A 14,985-nucleotide genomic window follows, 5' to 3' on the forward strand; every position below is an offset into this window, starting at 1 on the left:
AAAATGTACCCAAGAGCAGATATAGAATCAGGTCACAATGTAGTAGTGATGAAGAGCAGTCTGAAGTTTAAGAGATTAGTCAAAAAGCATCAACAAGCAAAGAAGTTAGATAAAAAGTGCTAAGGAATGACGAGATACGCTTGAAGTTCTCTAAGTCTATAGACACAGCAATAAGGACTAGCTCAGTTGGCAGTGCAGTTGAAGAGGAATGGACATTGAAAGTGACATTGAAAGTGACGAAGTGAATAAAGAAGCCAGCATTTCATGAATATAAACCACAAACTCTTGTGCTAGCAATTATGTTCAAGTAATTTTCCAGACCGGAGCTACAACATACAGTTCTGAGCGAAGGAGGATTTTATGATGACAGTACCTGTCACAATGATAGGACGAGACTCACATTGCAGGACATCTGACGGACACAATGAGAGGTAGGAGCCACTGCGCATGCCGTGAGAAAAAGCTGCCCTTGTCCCTGCTTTTGATGAGGACCCTTCGGAAAGCCTTTCTACAGGAACACAGCTGGGGATGACAGATAAGCATCCACAGAAACCCAGCTCAAAACACTATTGACTCGGTACAGCCTCCTGTGAGCTGTTATCTCAGAGTTACGCACCATAAGTTAAAGTCTGTTCTACAAAGGAAACTACACCTGTGATATGCTACAGAAGAAGTAATGGGTGGAGTTATAACAAGACGATTTCGAGAGTCCTTACATGAACACTTGTTCACAGACTCGTCTTAACTCATAAGGAGTTAAACTGCAAAGTCCTTTAGTGTGGAGAATTGCACCAAGCACTGAACGTTAACGCTTGCGAGTGATTTGAGGGCAATGATGTATGCCCTACTCCAGCCAAATAGTGTGTACCATGCCAATTATCTTAGGTAGGAACAATTAGGAGTCTCGGATTCACCAAAGATGTAGGAAATGTATCAGACTGGGGTTTAACAGTCGAGAGAGGTCTAAGATAGTTTCACAGGTTCACAGCTCACCCCAGCAGCCGCCAGTACCGCCGCCAACGAAACGTAAACACCCCTACTCGCACTACGCCAGAAAGTGATATTCAATTGACAGAATGGCGATCGTCTCCGTCTAAACTGTTTTTTTTTCTGCATTCTACCACGAATTATAGTTAAACATTTTCACGATTGTTGGGCTTAATTGAATCAGAAACGCGAGATATCTGATTTATCGAAAAGAACTGATCCGCCCCTCAAGAGTGCTTTATACCCTGAAGTTATTGAATTGTTTTGATTGTATACTTAATTCTGAATGGTCTTTAGCGACCCCAATCCATTAATTGGTTATTTTAAGTGTATTTTTTCTTAATTAATGTCTCTGTCCCCAACTGTATTTTATTTTTTGTATTTATTGATCTCAGACATGGTCACTAACCATGTTACTATTAAAGAGCCTTAGAATAGTTATCATTTTCGCTTCTTACCAGGGAACACCAAATATTAATATTTTACCATCTTGTACGTATTATAATTATGATATTATGAAGTCTTACTTAGAGAAGAAATAGACCTTGATAACGGGTAACTAAGATTTTCATTTTTTACCAACATATAGTTACGCCTGAACCCATACACTAATTTCTGTCAGTGATAACGTTTAATGTATAGGAAGTGTAGTGGAACCAACATTGAGATCATTGTCTGATTACATCCCTGTCCATACTGCTGCACTCTTCTGACCTCACATGAATGAGATGGTATCTGGCTACCCTACAGGCCATAGGTTTAACATAAAGTTCCTAAAACACTCACAGAGCGTCCCTTGCGCAACTGTGGTAGGAAGGTAGACCAGAACCAGTCTCACACATGTTAGAACATCGCTAAAAGGGGGGATCACTGAAGTCAGAAAGAAAAAACAGAGGTACAAAGAAGGTAACTGCGAAGAGTCCCTGGTAACAGAAAATCTATGAAAGTTCAAAAACGTTCAGGGAAATTCAGTTATGCAGAAATACAACTGGCCGAGGAATGAAGTCAATAAAAAGTGTAGGACAGCTAAGACGAAATAGTCCCACGAAAAATGTGACGAAATGGAAAAGGAGAAGATTGTCAGAAAGTCAGACCCAGCATACAGAAAAGTCAAAAAACACTCCTTGACATTAAATGCAAGGGTGGGAAGAGCCCAATCGGCATTCCACTGTTAAATGCAGAGGCGAAAGAAGATTGGTGGAAAGAATACGCTGAAACCCTCTATGAGGGGGAAGATTTGTCTGATGTGATAGAAGAAGAAAGAGGAATCGATTTAGAGCAGATAGGGGAACCACTAATTGAATAAAATTGAGATGTGGTGCTACAGACGAATGCTGAAAATTAGATTGAATGATAAGGTAAGGGAGAGCAAGTTCTGCGCAGAATCGGAAAGAAATACGTGGAGGACACTGGAACGGAGGAGCCAATCCGCACCTCCTAAGGACCTCTGCACTTGAGCTTTGCGTATCAGCAACTGAGTATACTGCTCCTGTATGGAACGCTTCAGCTCATGCTAAGCAAGTCGATATTGCGGTCAGTGGTACTGCAAGGATCATCTAAGGGTGCTTGAAGCCAACACCACTGCAGAAGTTGTATCCCATTGTTGGAATAGTCCCACCCAACATCCAGAGGCCCATTGCTGCACACAATGAGAGAACAAAGCAGGTGAATGACCGCTGACATCCTCTGTATGGTCATCAGACAGCAATATCCCTTGCTAGGACTGCGCCACTGGATCAAGAGCTCACTGCCCGTAGGCGCGTCACCAAAATAAGAACTAGCTCCTGGCGCAAATCTACAGTACTCTGTATGGAGGTCCCTCAACCGCCCTAAGAATGGGCTTCCCCCCCCCCCCCCCACAGCCCCTGATTCTAGACCAACCCGAAGAAATGGGGAATCCTTCTAGCGGGAGCTGACACCTTTTGCGACTGCGGGGCTGAAGAAGATCCACGCCGCCTACTTATATGCCCATTCCTGGACAACCCCTGCACAATACAAGATGTTTACGAAGGAAATGACAAAGCTATGGCAGCTGCTACTTTTTAGGAAATGCTGACCGGACACGGAAATTAATGACCGAAAAGGAGGAGGGACAGGATGATAAGACATCTGTTAAGATATGAGCGAATGACTTCCATGGTACTGGAGGGAACTGTAGAGGTAAAATAATTGACAGGAAGACAGAGAGACTGGTTACCTCTAGGAAATAATTGAGGTCACAAGTTGCAACTTCCACTCTGAGATGAAGATGTTGGCACAGGAGAGTATTTTGTGGCGGCCTGCAACAAATCGGTCATAAGAATGTTGAATCAATAAGCAAAAAGTAAATAAAAGCTTTTCAATCTCCACTGAAAGTTATTCAACATTCGTAGGAAGCTAAACCTCAGGAGTATCCCAGACATAATTTAGGACGATACAATTTGGTGTGCTTCCGCGCATAGTACATGTTCTTCTATGAAGGTGGTGCGTGATGTTGTGGCGTTACCTTTGCAGCAAGCAGCAGGAGCGAGGAGGCATTCAGAGTTGTCGTACACTATAAACGGGCATCGCTCCCGATGGTGAACATTTATAAGGTTCATGAATTTGCTTCCTCATACGCAAAATGACAAATAACGAGTCTTTCGAAGATCAACGTACAGGCCGCGGTGCTAATAACTTTTCTGAGGAAAAATAATTCAGATACCTTTAGCAGATATGCTTTACACAGTTGGGAGGAAAGGCGTCAAGAAATGTCTTTCAACCAAACATAACGATAATGGCATTTTTCCTCGTTTTCCTTGCCTGGGAATAAGAGCATGTTGACACGAATCTTATGCTCACCGATAAATTTTGAGAAAGAGCATGTTCCGCTTATCCAACTTGTGTTTCTCGATGCCATAAACATGATCCGATATTCCGGTATACCGCGCATCAAATTTAAATTTGTCCTGGATCTTGACGGGGAACTCCCCATCAAAGTTTTAATACTCACGAATGTAAAGGAATGTTTCTTATCGAGTTGTGCCTTGCGGATCTTTCGCGTAATTTCTGTCGCAAGCTAGGATTGACCATGTAAAACCAATCTGATTCTTTTCACTTTACACATTTATTAATGCCTTCTGGTCTGTTATATGTTTAGGTAGCTCTATACAACTAGAGACCCAAAATTTCATCAAAATGGTACATTTGCTGGTGCAGGTAGGTCAATTAGGGAATTATTAATAATTTTAATTAAAGGGACAATCAACTTGCTGACGAGGGTATAGACATCCAGCTGCAGTATTCGGCTGAGAGCTTTAACTGACACCCCGAACTTTCATGTCAGAAAACCGTGCCGCTATAGCTCTCAAGTTGCATTCACGAAACCCCTTAATGATTGATGAGCTTCACGTTTTCAACCTGTTCTCTCCAGAAAGATAATGGAGACCCGTCTCTTCGAAGCCAGAAGCAACTTGAGGGGTTGCAACAGTTCAATGCACAGCACTGCACCGCATTTGATGGTGGGGTAGCATGGTACATTAACAACCTTAAGGAGACCCGTTTCCACGACAGGAAGGAACGCTCTTACAAACACAACAGGGTCACAGTATCCTTCTGCCGGATTCTCGATCCTAGTGAACGGTACTTGTAGGGGAATGAGCAGAAGAAATGGTTACAGGAGAATATGGACTTTGGACAGGAATAATAGAGGAGAGATACTGCGTTCTGTAATAGATTTCAGCCAGTAGTGCCTAATACTCTACTCAAGACCCATAAGATGAAGAAGTATACTTGGCAAACGCCACCTGATACGGAAAGATTTTAGTTAGATTACAACATAGTTAGACAGAGATTTCGACATCAGACACTGGATTGTAAGGCATGCCCAGGAGCAGATATAGACTCATATCACAATATAATAGCGATCAAGAGTAGGCTGAAGTTTGAGAGATTAGTCATGAAGGTCAAAACGCAAAGAACTGGGATATATAACTGCTAAGGAACGACGAGATATGATTGAAGTTCTCTAAACCTATGCATAAAGCAACCAGGAATAGCTTAGGAAGCAGTACAGCTGCAGAGGAATGGACAGCTGTAAAAAGGGAAATCGCGGTAGTTGGAAAAAAAAACAAAGGTACAAAGAAGGTAACTGCGACGAAACCTTGGGTAACAGAAGAAATACTTAACCTGATCGATAAAAGAAGTAAGTAAAGAAATATTCCAGGGAAATTAGGAATACAGAAATACAAGTTGATGAGGATGAAATAAATAGGAAGTGCAGGGAACCTAAGACGACAGAGCTGCATGAAAAATGCGGAAGTCGTAAAAGAAATGAATGTTGGAAGAACTCACTCAGCATGCAGGAAAATCAAAATAACATTCGGCGAAATTAAAAGCAGATGGTGGTATCATTAAGAGTGTAATGGGTATTCCACTGTTAAATGCAGAGGAACAGCAGATAGGTGGAATGAGAACATTGGAAGCCTCTATGAAGGGGAATATTGTCTGATGTCATAGAGAAAATTACAGGAGTCGATTAAGAAGGCATGGTGGATCCAATATTAGAATCAGAATTTAAAAGAGCTTTAGAGGATTTAAGGTCAAGTGAGGGAAAAGGGATGGATATCAGTCCATCAGAATTTCTAAAATCATTGGGGAAGTCCTAACAAAACTACTCTTTACGGTTGGTGTTTAAAACGTTTGAGTCTGGCTACATACCTTTTAACTTTCGGAAAAATATCATCCATTGGGAACACTGCAAGAGCTGACAAGTGCGAGAATTATCGCGCAATCAGCGCACAATAAACGAATCCAAATTGCTGACAAGAATAATACACAGAAGAATGGAAAAGAAAATTGAGGATGTGTTAGGTGACGAGCAGTTTTGCTTTGGAAAGGTAAAGACACCAGAGAGGCAATTCCTACGTTGCGGTTGATAATGGAAGCAAGGCTAAAGTAAAATCAAGACACGTTCATAGGATTTGTCGATCTGAAAAAAGCATTCGACTATGCAAAATGGTACAAGATGTTCGAAATTCTGAGAAAAACAGGGGTAAGCTATAGGGAGAGACGGATAATATACAATATGTACAAGAGACAAGAGGGAACACTAAGAGTGGAAGACCAAGAACGAAGCTTTCGCATTAAAAGGGGTTTACGGCAGGGGTGTAGTCTTTCACCTTTGCTGTTCAACCTGTAAATCGAAGAAGCATCGATGGAAATAAAAGAAAGGTTCGTGACTGGGTTTAAAATTGAGGGTGAAAGGATGTCAATGGTAGGATTGCTGATGACATTGCTATCCTGACTGAAAGTGAAAAAGAATGACAGGATGTATTAAACGGAATGTACGGTTTAATAAGTACAGAATATGGGTTGAGAGTAAACCGAAGGAACACGAAAATAATGAAAAGAAGCAGAAGGGAAAGCAGCGAGAAACTTAAAATTAATATTGATGGTCACAAAGTACATGAAATTAAGGAATTCTGCTACCTATCCAGCAAAATAACAAATGACGGACAGAGAGGAGGACATCAAAAGCAGACTAGCACTGGCAATAAATGGTTCAAATGGTTCTGAGCACTACGGAACGTAACAACTTAGGTCATCAGTCCCCTAGAACTTAGAACTACTTAAACCTAACTAAAATAAGGACATCACATACATCCATGCCCGAGGCAGGATTCGAACCTGTGACCGTAGCAGTCCCGCGGTTCCGGACTGCAGCGCTAGAACCGCATGACCACCGCGGCCGCCCTAGCACTGGCAAAAAGGACATTTCCAGCCAAGAGAATTCTACTAGTATCAGACATAGGTCTTAATTTGAGGAAAACATTTCTGAGAAAGTATGTTTTGAGCACTGCATCGTGTGGCAGTGCAATATGGACTGCGGGAAAACCGTAACAGAAGAGAATCTAAACATTTGAGATGTGGCGCTACAGTCGGCTGTTGAAAATTGATGGACTGACAAGGTAAGGAATGAGGAGGTTCTGCAGAAAATCTGAGAGAAAAGAGTAGGAGGAAAACACTGACAAGAAGAAGCTACAAGATGATAAGACTTCTGTTAAGACATGAGGGAATGACTTCCATGATACAAGAGGGAACTATAGAGGGAGAAAACTCTAGAGGAAGACAGGGACTGGAGTACATCCAGCAAATCCAAGAGGTAGATTGTAAGTGCTACTCTGAGGTGAAGAGGTTGACACAGTTAAGGAATTCGAAGCGGGCGGCATCACACAAGTCAAAAGTGTGATGATTCAGGAATAAGAAAAGCTGTATCCTGATTACGTGCCTTCAGGTTACACCCACGGGCGGTGTCAGCGCCGAGTTCAATGTGCACATGCTCCAACAAGCAGGCGGTAATCGTGTACAGGAGACTAACGGAGGCGGGTGCCCGATCCACATGGTGTTCACTTGACTGTGGGTACAAGACAAAGAACCAACACACTTCACACACTTTGGCGCAGTTCTGCCGAATAAGACTGACACTAGCCCTCCCAATGTCACAAGCTCTTGTCCAGCTAGCACAGCCACTTGAAACTCATGCGGATGCATATAGGCTACGAATTATGAGTGAACTCTAGCTCGCTATGATCCTCTATACCTATTGCCGCATTGTACGTAGCTAACTGTCACGTTTCCTTAGCCCCACGGAAGGGACTACATGACGAGTCACAATAAGTAAATACTTGCCCGTGTGAACTGAGTGATGGAGTACTACTGCTGATCACCCGGCTTCACCAACGGATGCAGTGCTGGTGTACAGCTCCTGAGACAGACTTCAAAGTCACGCACAGCTCCTCACGCTGTCAGATTCTGTGTACCATAACAAATCCTGTACAATAGTCTGGTAAGTTATTTTTGGAAGACGCTTGTGGAACACTTATTTTGTCTACAGACTTGACCCACGATGATATTGGCTCATTTCTGATGTAGAAGATTTGCCTGTCAATTATGACACTCTACTTGCTGGCTGGACTGCCTCCAGCTCCGGCATGCCATCCTACAATGATTTCACTATTACGGCTTCTAGGTACACGAACGAGTGCAGGAAAATAAATTAGTGGTCACACAAGCCGGTTAAGAGAACTTGGCTGGTAGCTACGTCATAACGCAGCACGAGTTGTACCACTCAGTAAATAACTACATCGTGCCTGTGTAGTTTAGGACTAGCGTACCTACTGTGAAGTGTCGGCCTTGTTTTGGCGTTCCCCGCACATTTTTAATTAATGTAGAACTGTATCACGTATAAGAAATTCAATTTTTCATTCCAGTTTTAAAAAATGGCTCTGAGCACTATGGGATTTAACATCTGAGGTCATCAATATCCTAGAACTTATAACTCCTTAAACCTAACTAACCTAAGGACATCACACACTTCCATACCCGAGGCAGGATTCGAACGTGTGACCGTAGCAGTCACGCGGTTCCGGAATGAAGCATCTACAACCGCTCGACCACTGAGGCCGGCTATTCCAGTTTTAGTGATAACATGAAACATGTGTGGTTATAGGAGTCGATGGGTGCCCTAGTTAGTTTATCCGATTATAGCCTCCTTAGACTGTTTTCAACTGCCTTTTTTCTCTCTACCATTATTGCGTGAAGGAGTAGAACCCGCGCACTAAGGGTTCTGTAGAAACTTAATTACGTGCATATCAGTACCGGCAAGATATCAATCCTGGGAATTCCAAGACTGTGTCAAAATTTCAACAGCCGTTTCTGAGACCAGCCCAGACATTTAAAAGAAGCGAACAGGGACCTGAGTTTATATATGAAGAAACAGAAGATTTAATAAAATACTTTTCATTTGTTTATTAAAATATTTCGACAACATACGCTTTATATCTTTAAGCAGTAATATTCTTTTCTCTTACGCTCTTGACAGTTGATGAATGCAATATAAGTTCTGATAGGGAAAGAATATTTTTATGCGACATAAGTACAATCGAGCAATTTTCGTATTTAATTCCTTGACTGTACCATGAAACCTTGCTTATTGCCAAATATCGTGGTTGTAGATCAACTGCAAGTACCCCATAGATTTTGATGAGTGAGTTTGCGGGTATAAAAATATGTGACATAAATGGTGTATATTTTGACTGCATTTAGAAGGGATCGAATACATTAGTTTGTAACATCTATACTGATGTCCAAATTTGAAGCAACACGGGAATTTTGCAGGGATGCGTTTATTTTGGCACAAAACAGTATACGCTGGTGATAGTGAAGTAGAAGGAATCTAAAGAATACAGAATGAAGACAACTGCAACATGCAGAAAAAATGGTCTTCGTTTTTTTCAAACTTCACGGATTTGCACACTCTTTCTGAAAACTGGTTAGTGAGCTCAGTATGGAGCGCGACCATCTCTGGTAGCAATACAGGTACGACGGGGTACGATGTCATCAGTCTCATGTTGAGGCAATAACGACCGTTCTTCCTGCCCGCAAGTCTTGGAGAGTGGTTGGTGGAAACTGACGCAATGCAACCAGTCTCTCGTACATCCCAGCAATGTTCTATGGGATTCAAATGGGGAGGGCTAACAGGCCACGCTATGAGTGCAATATCTTCCGTTTTCAACCATCTGCACTCTAACAGGCCGAGCATTATCGTCCATCAATACGAAGTCTGTGCCAACAGCACCTCGCAATAACTGCACATGAGTTACCAACATCACGTCACGAATTCAGATAGCAGCTAAAACGTGCCGGTTCATCCGTACAATTTCGTGAAGAGGTGTTCATGTGGTTAACATACTCCCTGCCCACAGAATTAGGGATCCTACTTGATATCGGTCTCTTTCCACAATGCTTCGGTTAAGAAATCGAGTTCAGTTTCCTTCCAGATGCGAATCAATCGCAGACCAAATCGGAACGCATTAATGAAGCAAAAACCGGTCCACTCTTCGACAGTCCGGTGGCATGCCAACGTCTCCACTCAAGACGTTCCCTTACAGCAGGTCTCCGACAGTAAAGACCACTCTGCCGAAGCCTTCTGTACACCGTCTGCCTCCATACAACTTGTCCAATGGAAGCTGCAGGGTCAGACGCAACTTCCCGTCCACTATGAAGTTGGTACTGTTGTGCCCTTATAACCAAATATCGGTCCTTTCCTTCTGATGTCACAGACGATCGGCCCTGCCCTGGTCTTCAGGATACAGTTTCGGTCTCTATAAGCTATCTCCACATACGAAAAACAACACAACGACACACATTAAACCATCGGGCACATCAATTTGTGACTGTCCTGCTTCCATTCTTCGTAAAGCCCTTCACCGCAGAGAGTCTGTTAGGTGTCTTCTCTGTGCCATGCTGCACCGTTTGTGCCCTTGTAAACAGCAGTCATGAATGGGGGACTACCCAGCAAACACTACTGCCTCTGGTAGATGCCCTGGTTTCATCGTTGTCATGGGTTCGGTTGACCGGAATGCCACCTTCCGTGCAGAACACGATCGTACGAACGTCTGTTGACAGTTTATATGATTATGTCGTGAATTAGGCACAGAAAGGGGAAATAATGATTCGTTTATTTAATTTTGAACATTGATGTATTTGAACTTGATACTTCTAAGGAGAGCTGAGAAAAAGAGATCTTAATAGACGGACAGAGATATAGATGGCTAAAAATATGGAACAGAAATATTTTATCGTGCGCTACAATTGTAGATTACAATTTTGGGATTTTCCTTTACTTTTACTATTAATCCTTACTTCTCTCGAAATTTCAACGCGAAGTATCTGGCAGTTTCTCTCGAGTGAGTTTGCCAGTATCAAAAAATTTGGCATAAATGGCCATATCTTTTGATTTAATTCCCTTAGAAGTTAATATTTTTACAGCATCAAGGAACCATAAGACTCAGTATGTGACATAAACTGCATTTTGATACATCTACCTGAGCCGTTGTAAAAAATTTGCTGTTTTGAAGAGCGCGCTGCAGCTCGATGCGTGAAGCTGTGGTGCCGCTGTGGTAATATCTGCTTTCGTGTCTCCCTCTGGTGAGAAAGCGGAAGGATTGCCAGTTCACGTGCATTTAAGGGACGCTATGAGCTCGGTAGAGGAGAGTCGGTCAGTCGAAGCGAGCCTAATCAGTTGGTTAGCCGGCTCAGTGTCGGGCAATCAGTGTCTGTCTGTCGTCGGAGTGCGAATATAGCTGTCGTTTGCATCAAACTTTAAGCCAGAAAATGAGAGTCTTGCCACTCCGCCAGTAACAGAACTCAGCTAGTGGTCGCCCGGTCGGGGCTGAGTTTCTGCATCTGAGTCTGCGTGTTAGACCGCCAGTCTGCTCGAGTTGCAAGGGCAATGGTCACTGGCGGTTGGATTGGTCGGTTGGTTGGTCGCGCACTGAAACACGAGATGACTTGTCCGCCTTGAGCGTCGGCGCATGTGAGGTCCCCACGTGAGTCCAGTGGGCAGCGCCGCATAGAAAGGGGTAGTGGCTTCGCGGTTCACAAGAGAGCAACAGGAGCGGAACCACGACATCTGGCTGGCCGGAGCGGGCTGCGACGCCAGGCGACGGGAGATCGGCGCGCCTTCCTGCGTCCGTTGAAGCGGCTGACAGCGGACGGTTCGGGAGAGCGTTGGGGGGAGGGGGGGGGTCTTCGCAGCAATCGCAATTTATTAGAAGTTTAGTGATTGGAGATATGTTGTTTCATTTAGTTGTTAAATACAACTTGTTTTCTTCGTGAGGTCTCCAGCCGCTTTGTTTTGGGATCGTCCTATCATTCTTCTCCATTTGCCGACCCGCGGAATAGATTTAGAGCAATCTGCGGTTCCGGTTGTTTAGTAACCCCCCCCCCCCCCCCCCCCCCGCTCTCAATCTGCCATAGGTTAATAGCTGCCTATCTCATGTTCGTCGGATTCGGTGTTAACGAATTTATAGAGTAAAGGTAAGGGCCGAATACCTGAAATATGTTTTTATGTTGCCTATCATCTTGCGAGGCGGTATATGTGTAATGTACTGCATGTTGTACACTTTATGTAAGTTGGAATTTCATGGGTTTTATTTAAGTAGTCATTTTTATTAAGTTGCCACCCTTCTACCGTAAGAGCCCTTTTAAAAACAAATTGCACTTTTGGTGGGAAAGAAGTTCTTAGTGTGAGTATTTGTACCGTTTCCATCCCTCTTACGGGGTGCATGGTTAATGTGTTTGTGTGAGATGATAAGTATTTTAGTTTAAAGTAATCTGGTGTGTTGCAGATTTGCACCTATATGTTTTTGAAAAGGATTTTATTAATAAAATTTCCATTGGTTGAAGTATAATTTGTTTCCATCAGTTACTCCTTGGCAACTACTTCCACGCTCACATAGTGTGTTAATGTTCTTGTTGAATCGCTAGTAAATAAAGTAAATTGTTTAAGAAAAAAATTTGAAAGTAAATTTTTATGGTTCACTGCCCACTCCTGAAAAATAGAGTTCTTAACTGTCGAATGGACAGATAGACGGACGGGGACGGACTAAAAAGACACTTTGTAAGGGTTGCGTTTCTGCAGGTTGAGTTACGGGACCACAGAAAGAAGCAATAGCAAATCAAGTGAATGCCACCACGCAGATTCTGTTTGACCGATCCTTGCAATTGTGCCATCATCGACAAACTACACCAACTTTCGAGAAATTATGTGTGCACTTCCACTCACACACCGCATCCGCGTGAGGGTCATAAGGCCAATTTGCTGCAGGGCTCGCTATTCATTGGTGTTTCTGTCGTGACTGAGCAGTTATGTTAACGAGTGTGTTACAGTGGGAAGACAGCTATGGAAAGCCTGGAAAGCAGAGGTTAGCTACAAGATCCAGTCACATTGATGTGACAATCACCTATTTTCGACGTCGAAGTATAATTTCCACTCAGATATGGCAGCACTAGTAGTGGAGTGTGTATAGAGCGTGTCATGGGGACGTGGAAATAGTGCAGTCGTTGTCGTGACGATGAAACGAAGCGATTGAGTTGACGCCCAAAAGGTCATGATCAGTGACTTTGAGGCGAAAGGTGGACGCATTTCCTAAACGGCGTAGTTTGTAAACTTTTCACGTGCTTCCACGGTTAAAGTATACTATGGGTTGAAAAATGATCCTATCCAAAACCAGCCTTGACGCAAGTGTAGGGCATCACGAGCCATGGATCAGAGGGGTGAATGGCTCTTGTGGAGATGTCTACGGGGGAATAGACGTGCAACTGTTGAGCAACTGATCGCGCAGATGAACCATGGATTTACCAACAGTGTCTCCTCAACGGCCGTTCAGCAAACGTTGCCGTGAATGGGCCTCCGCAGCAAGCGCCTTTTTCATGTGCCATGCGGACTGCTGTTCATCGGCGGTCAAGGCTGGAATTTCGGAGTCAATCCGGCCGCTGTGGCCGACCGATTCTGCGCGCTGCAGTCCGGAACCGCGCTGCTGCTGCGGTCGCAGGTTCAAATCCTGCCTCGGGCATGAATGTCCTTAGGTTAGTTAGGTTTAAGTAGTTCTAAGTCTAGGAGACTGATGACCTCAGATGTTATGTCCCATAGCATTTGATCCATTTTGGCGTAAGTATCGCGACTGGACGTCCACTGAAAGGCAAAGTTTGCTTTTTTCCTCAGATGAATCACGTTTTATGTTCCATCGGACAGATACCTATTGGGGTGTTCAGTGTAAAACGTGTGAATGCAAACACCTTTTTCCAACCATCGGAAGGCTCCAGACTGGAGAAGAGCGCGTATTGAACTGTGGAATGTTTCTGGCTGATCTCGACATTCTGTAGGGCACAGTGGATCGACACATGTTGGCTCTTTCTTTGGGGACCGTGTCCACCCCTATGAGTGCATGCAGTTTGATTTTCCTCGGCACAATAGGATCTACAGCAGGACAATGGAACGTGTCACACTGCTGGCAATGTACGTTCGTCGTTCGAAGATCACCTGGATTTGTTTAACGTAACACCCTTGGACTTTAAACTTCCCTTAACTAAATAGAGAATCGGTAGAACCACGGGGATCGGGCTGTTCATCCCACGGATCCCGAACCGAGAAGCGTAGCTCAACTGCACACGGCATCGCTCCACGCCCTTATCCGTGTGTTCCAGATCATCATTGACTCTTTCCCTGGAAGTCTCGCAGTAGTCCACATTGCAAAAGCCAATTATTTAGGTTTTTGGCAGGTGGTCAGATTAATGCGACTGGATAATGTGCTTCATCCACATAACGCAATTATATCATCTGAGCTATTGTGAAGATGACTAGAGTAACGCGCATACTTTACCGTGAGATATCGTATTCGCCACACTTTGCACTGTCATCGCGAATCAGCTTCAGCTGAACAGGACGGGCGTGGAATAGTGAGGCCCGCAGAGTGAAATGCAAATGCGGAACGCAGCCGGATACTCGTTTTAATAGGCGCTCGACCTTATCAGCAGTGAGCGCTGTCGCGGCGCCCGACACGGGATTAGCGAGAGTGGAGCGCTGGCGCCCGGCTGGTCGCCGAGCCGGCAGCCAGCCGGGTAGGTACGGCGGCTAATCGCGGGCGCGCCGCCTGATGGGCGCAGACACGCGTGTGTGCTCAGCAGCCTAATGCGGCGACAGCGGCCCGCGTGTACGTAAGCGGCGCGACACAGGACGGCCATTAGCGGCGCCGCGGGGCGCCGGCGCCGGCGCCGGTGGCAAACGCCGCCCCCTCTGAGGAGAAGAGGGCGCCCGAGTGGACCCCACTTGCGCCTCCGCCGGTGCTTGCAGATCGCTGATCCAGCCTCTAGGCGCTGCATCGCTCCAACCAGGGAGTCCTACCACCGTAGCAGTACTACTCCGCTCGCCATTAAAATTGCAACACGATGAACTCTGCACGCAGCAGTCATCTTGCACTATACATCTACATGTACATGATTACTCTGCAATTCACATTTAAGTGCTTGGCAGAGGGTTCATCGAACCGCAATCGTACTATCTCTCTACCATTCCACTCCCGAACAGCGAGCGGGAAAAACGAACACCTAAACCCTTTTGTTCGAGCTCTGATTTCTCTTATTTTATTTTGATGATCGTTCCTACCTATGTAGGTTGGGCTCAACAAAATATTTTCG

This window comes from Schistocerca gregaria, chromosome 1 (genome assembly GCF_023897955.1).
Source record: "Schistocerca gregaria isolate iqSchGreg1 chromosome 1, iqSchGreg1.2, whole genome shotgun sequence".
NCBI classification, from domain to species: domain Eukaryota; kingdom Metazoa; phylum Arthropoda; class Insecta; order Orthoptera; family Acrididae; genus Schistocerca; species Schistocerca gregaria.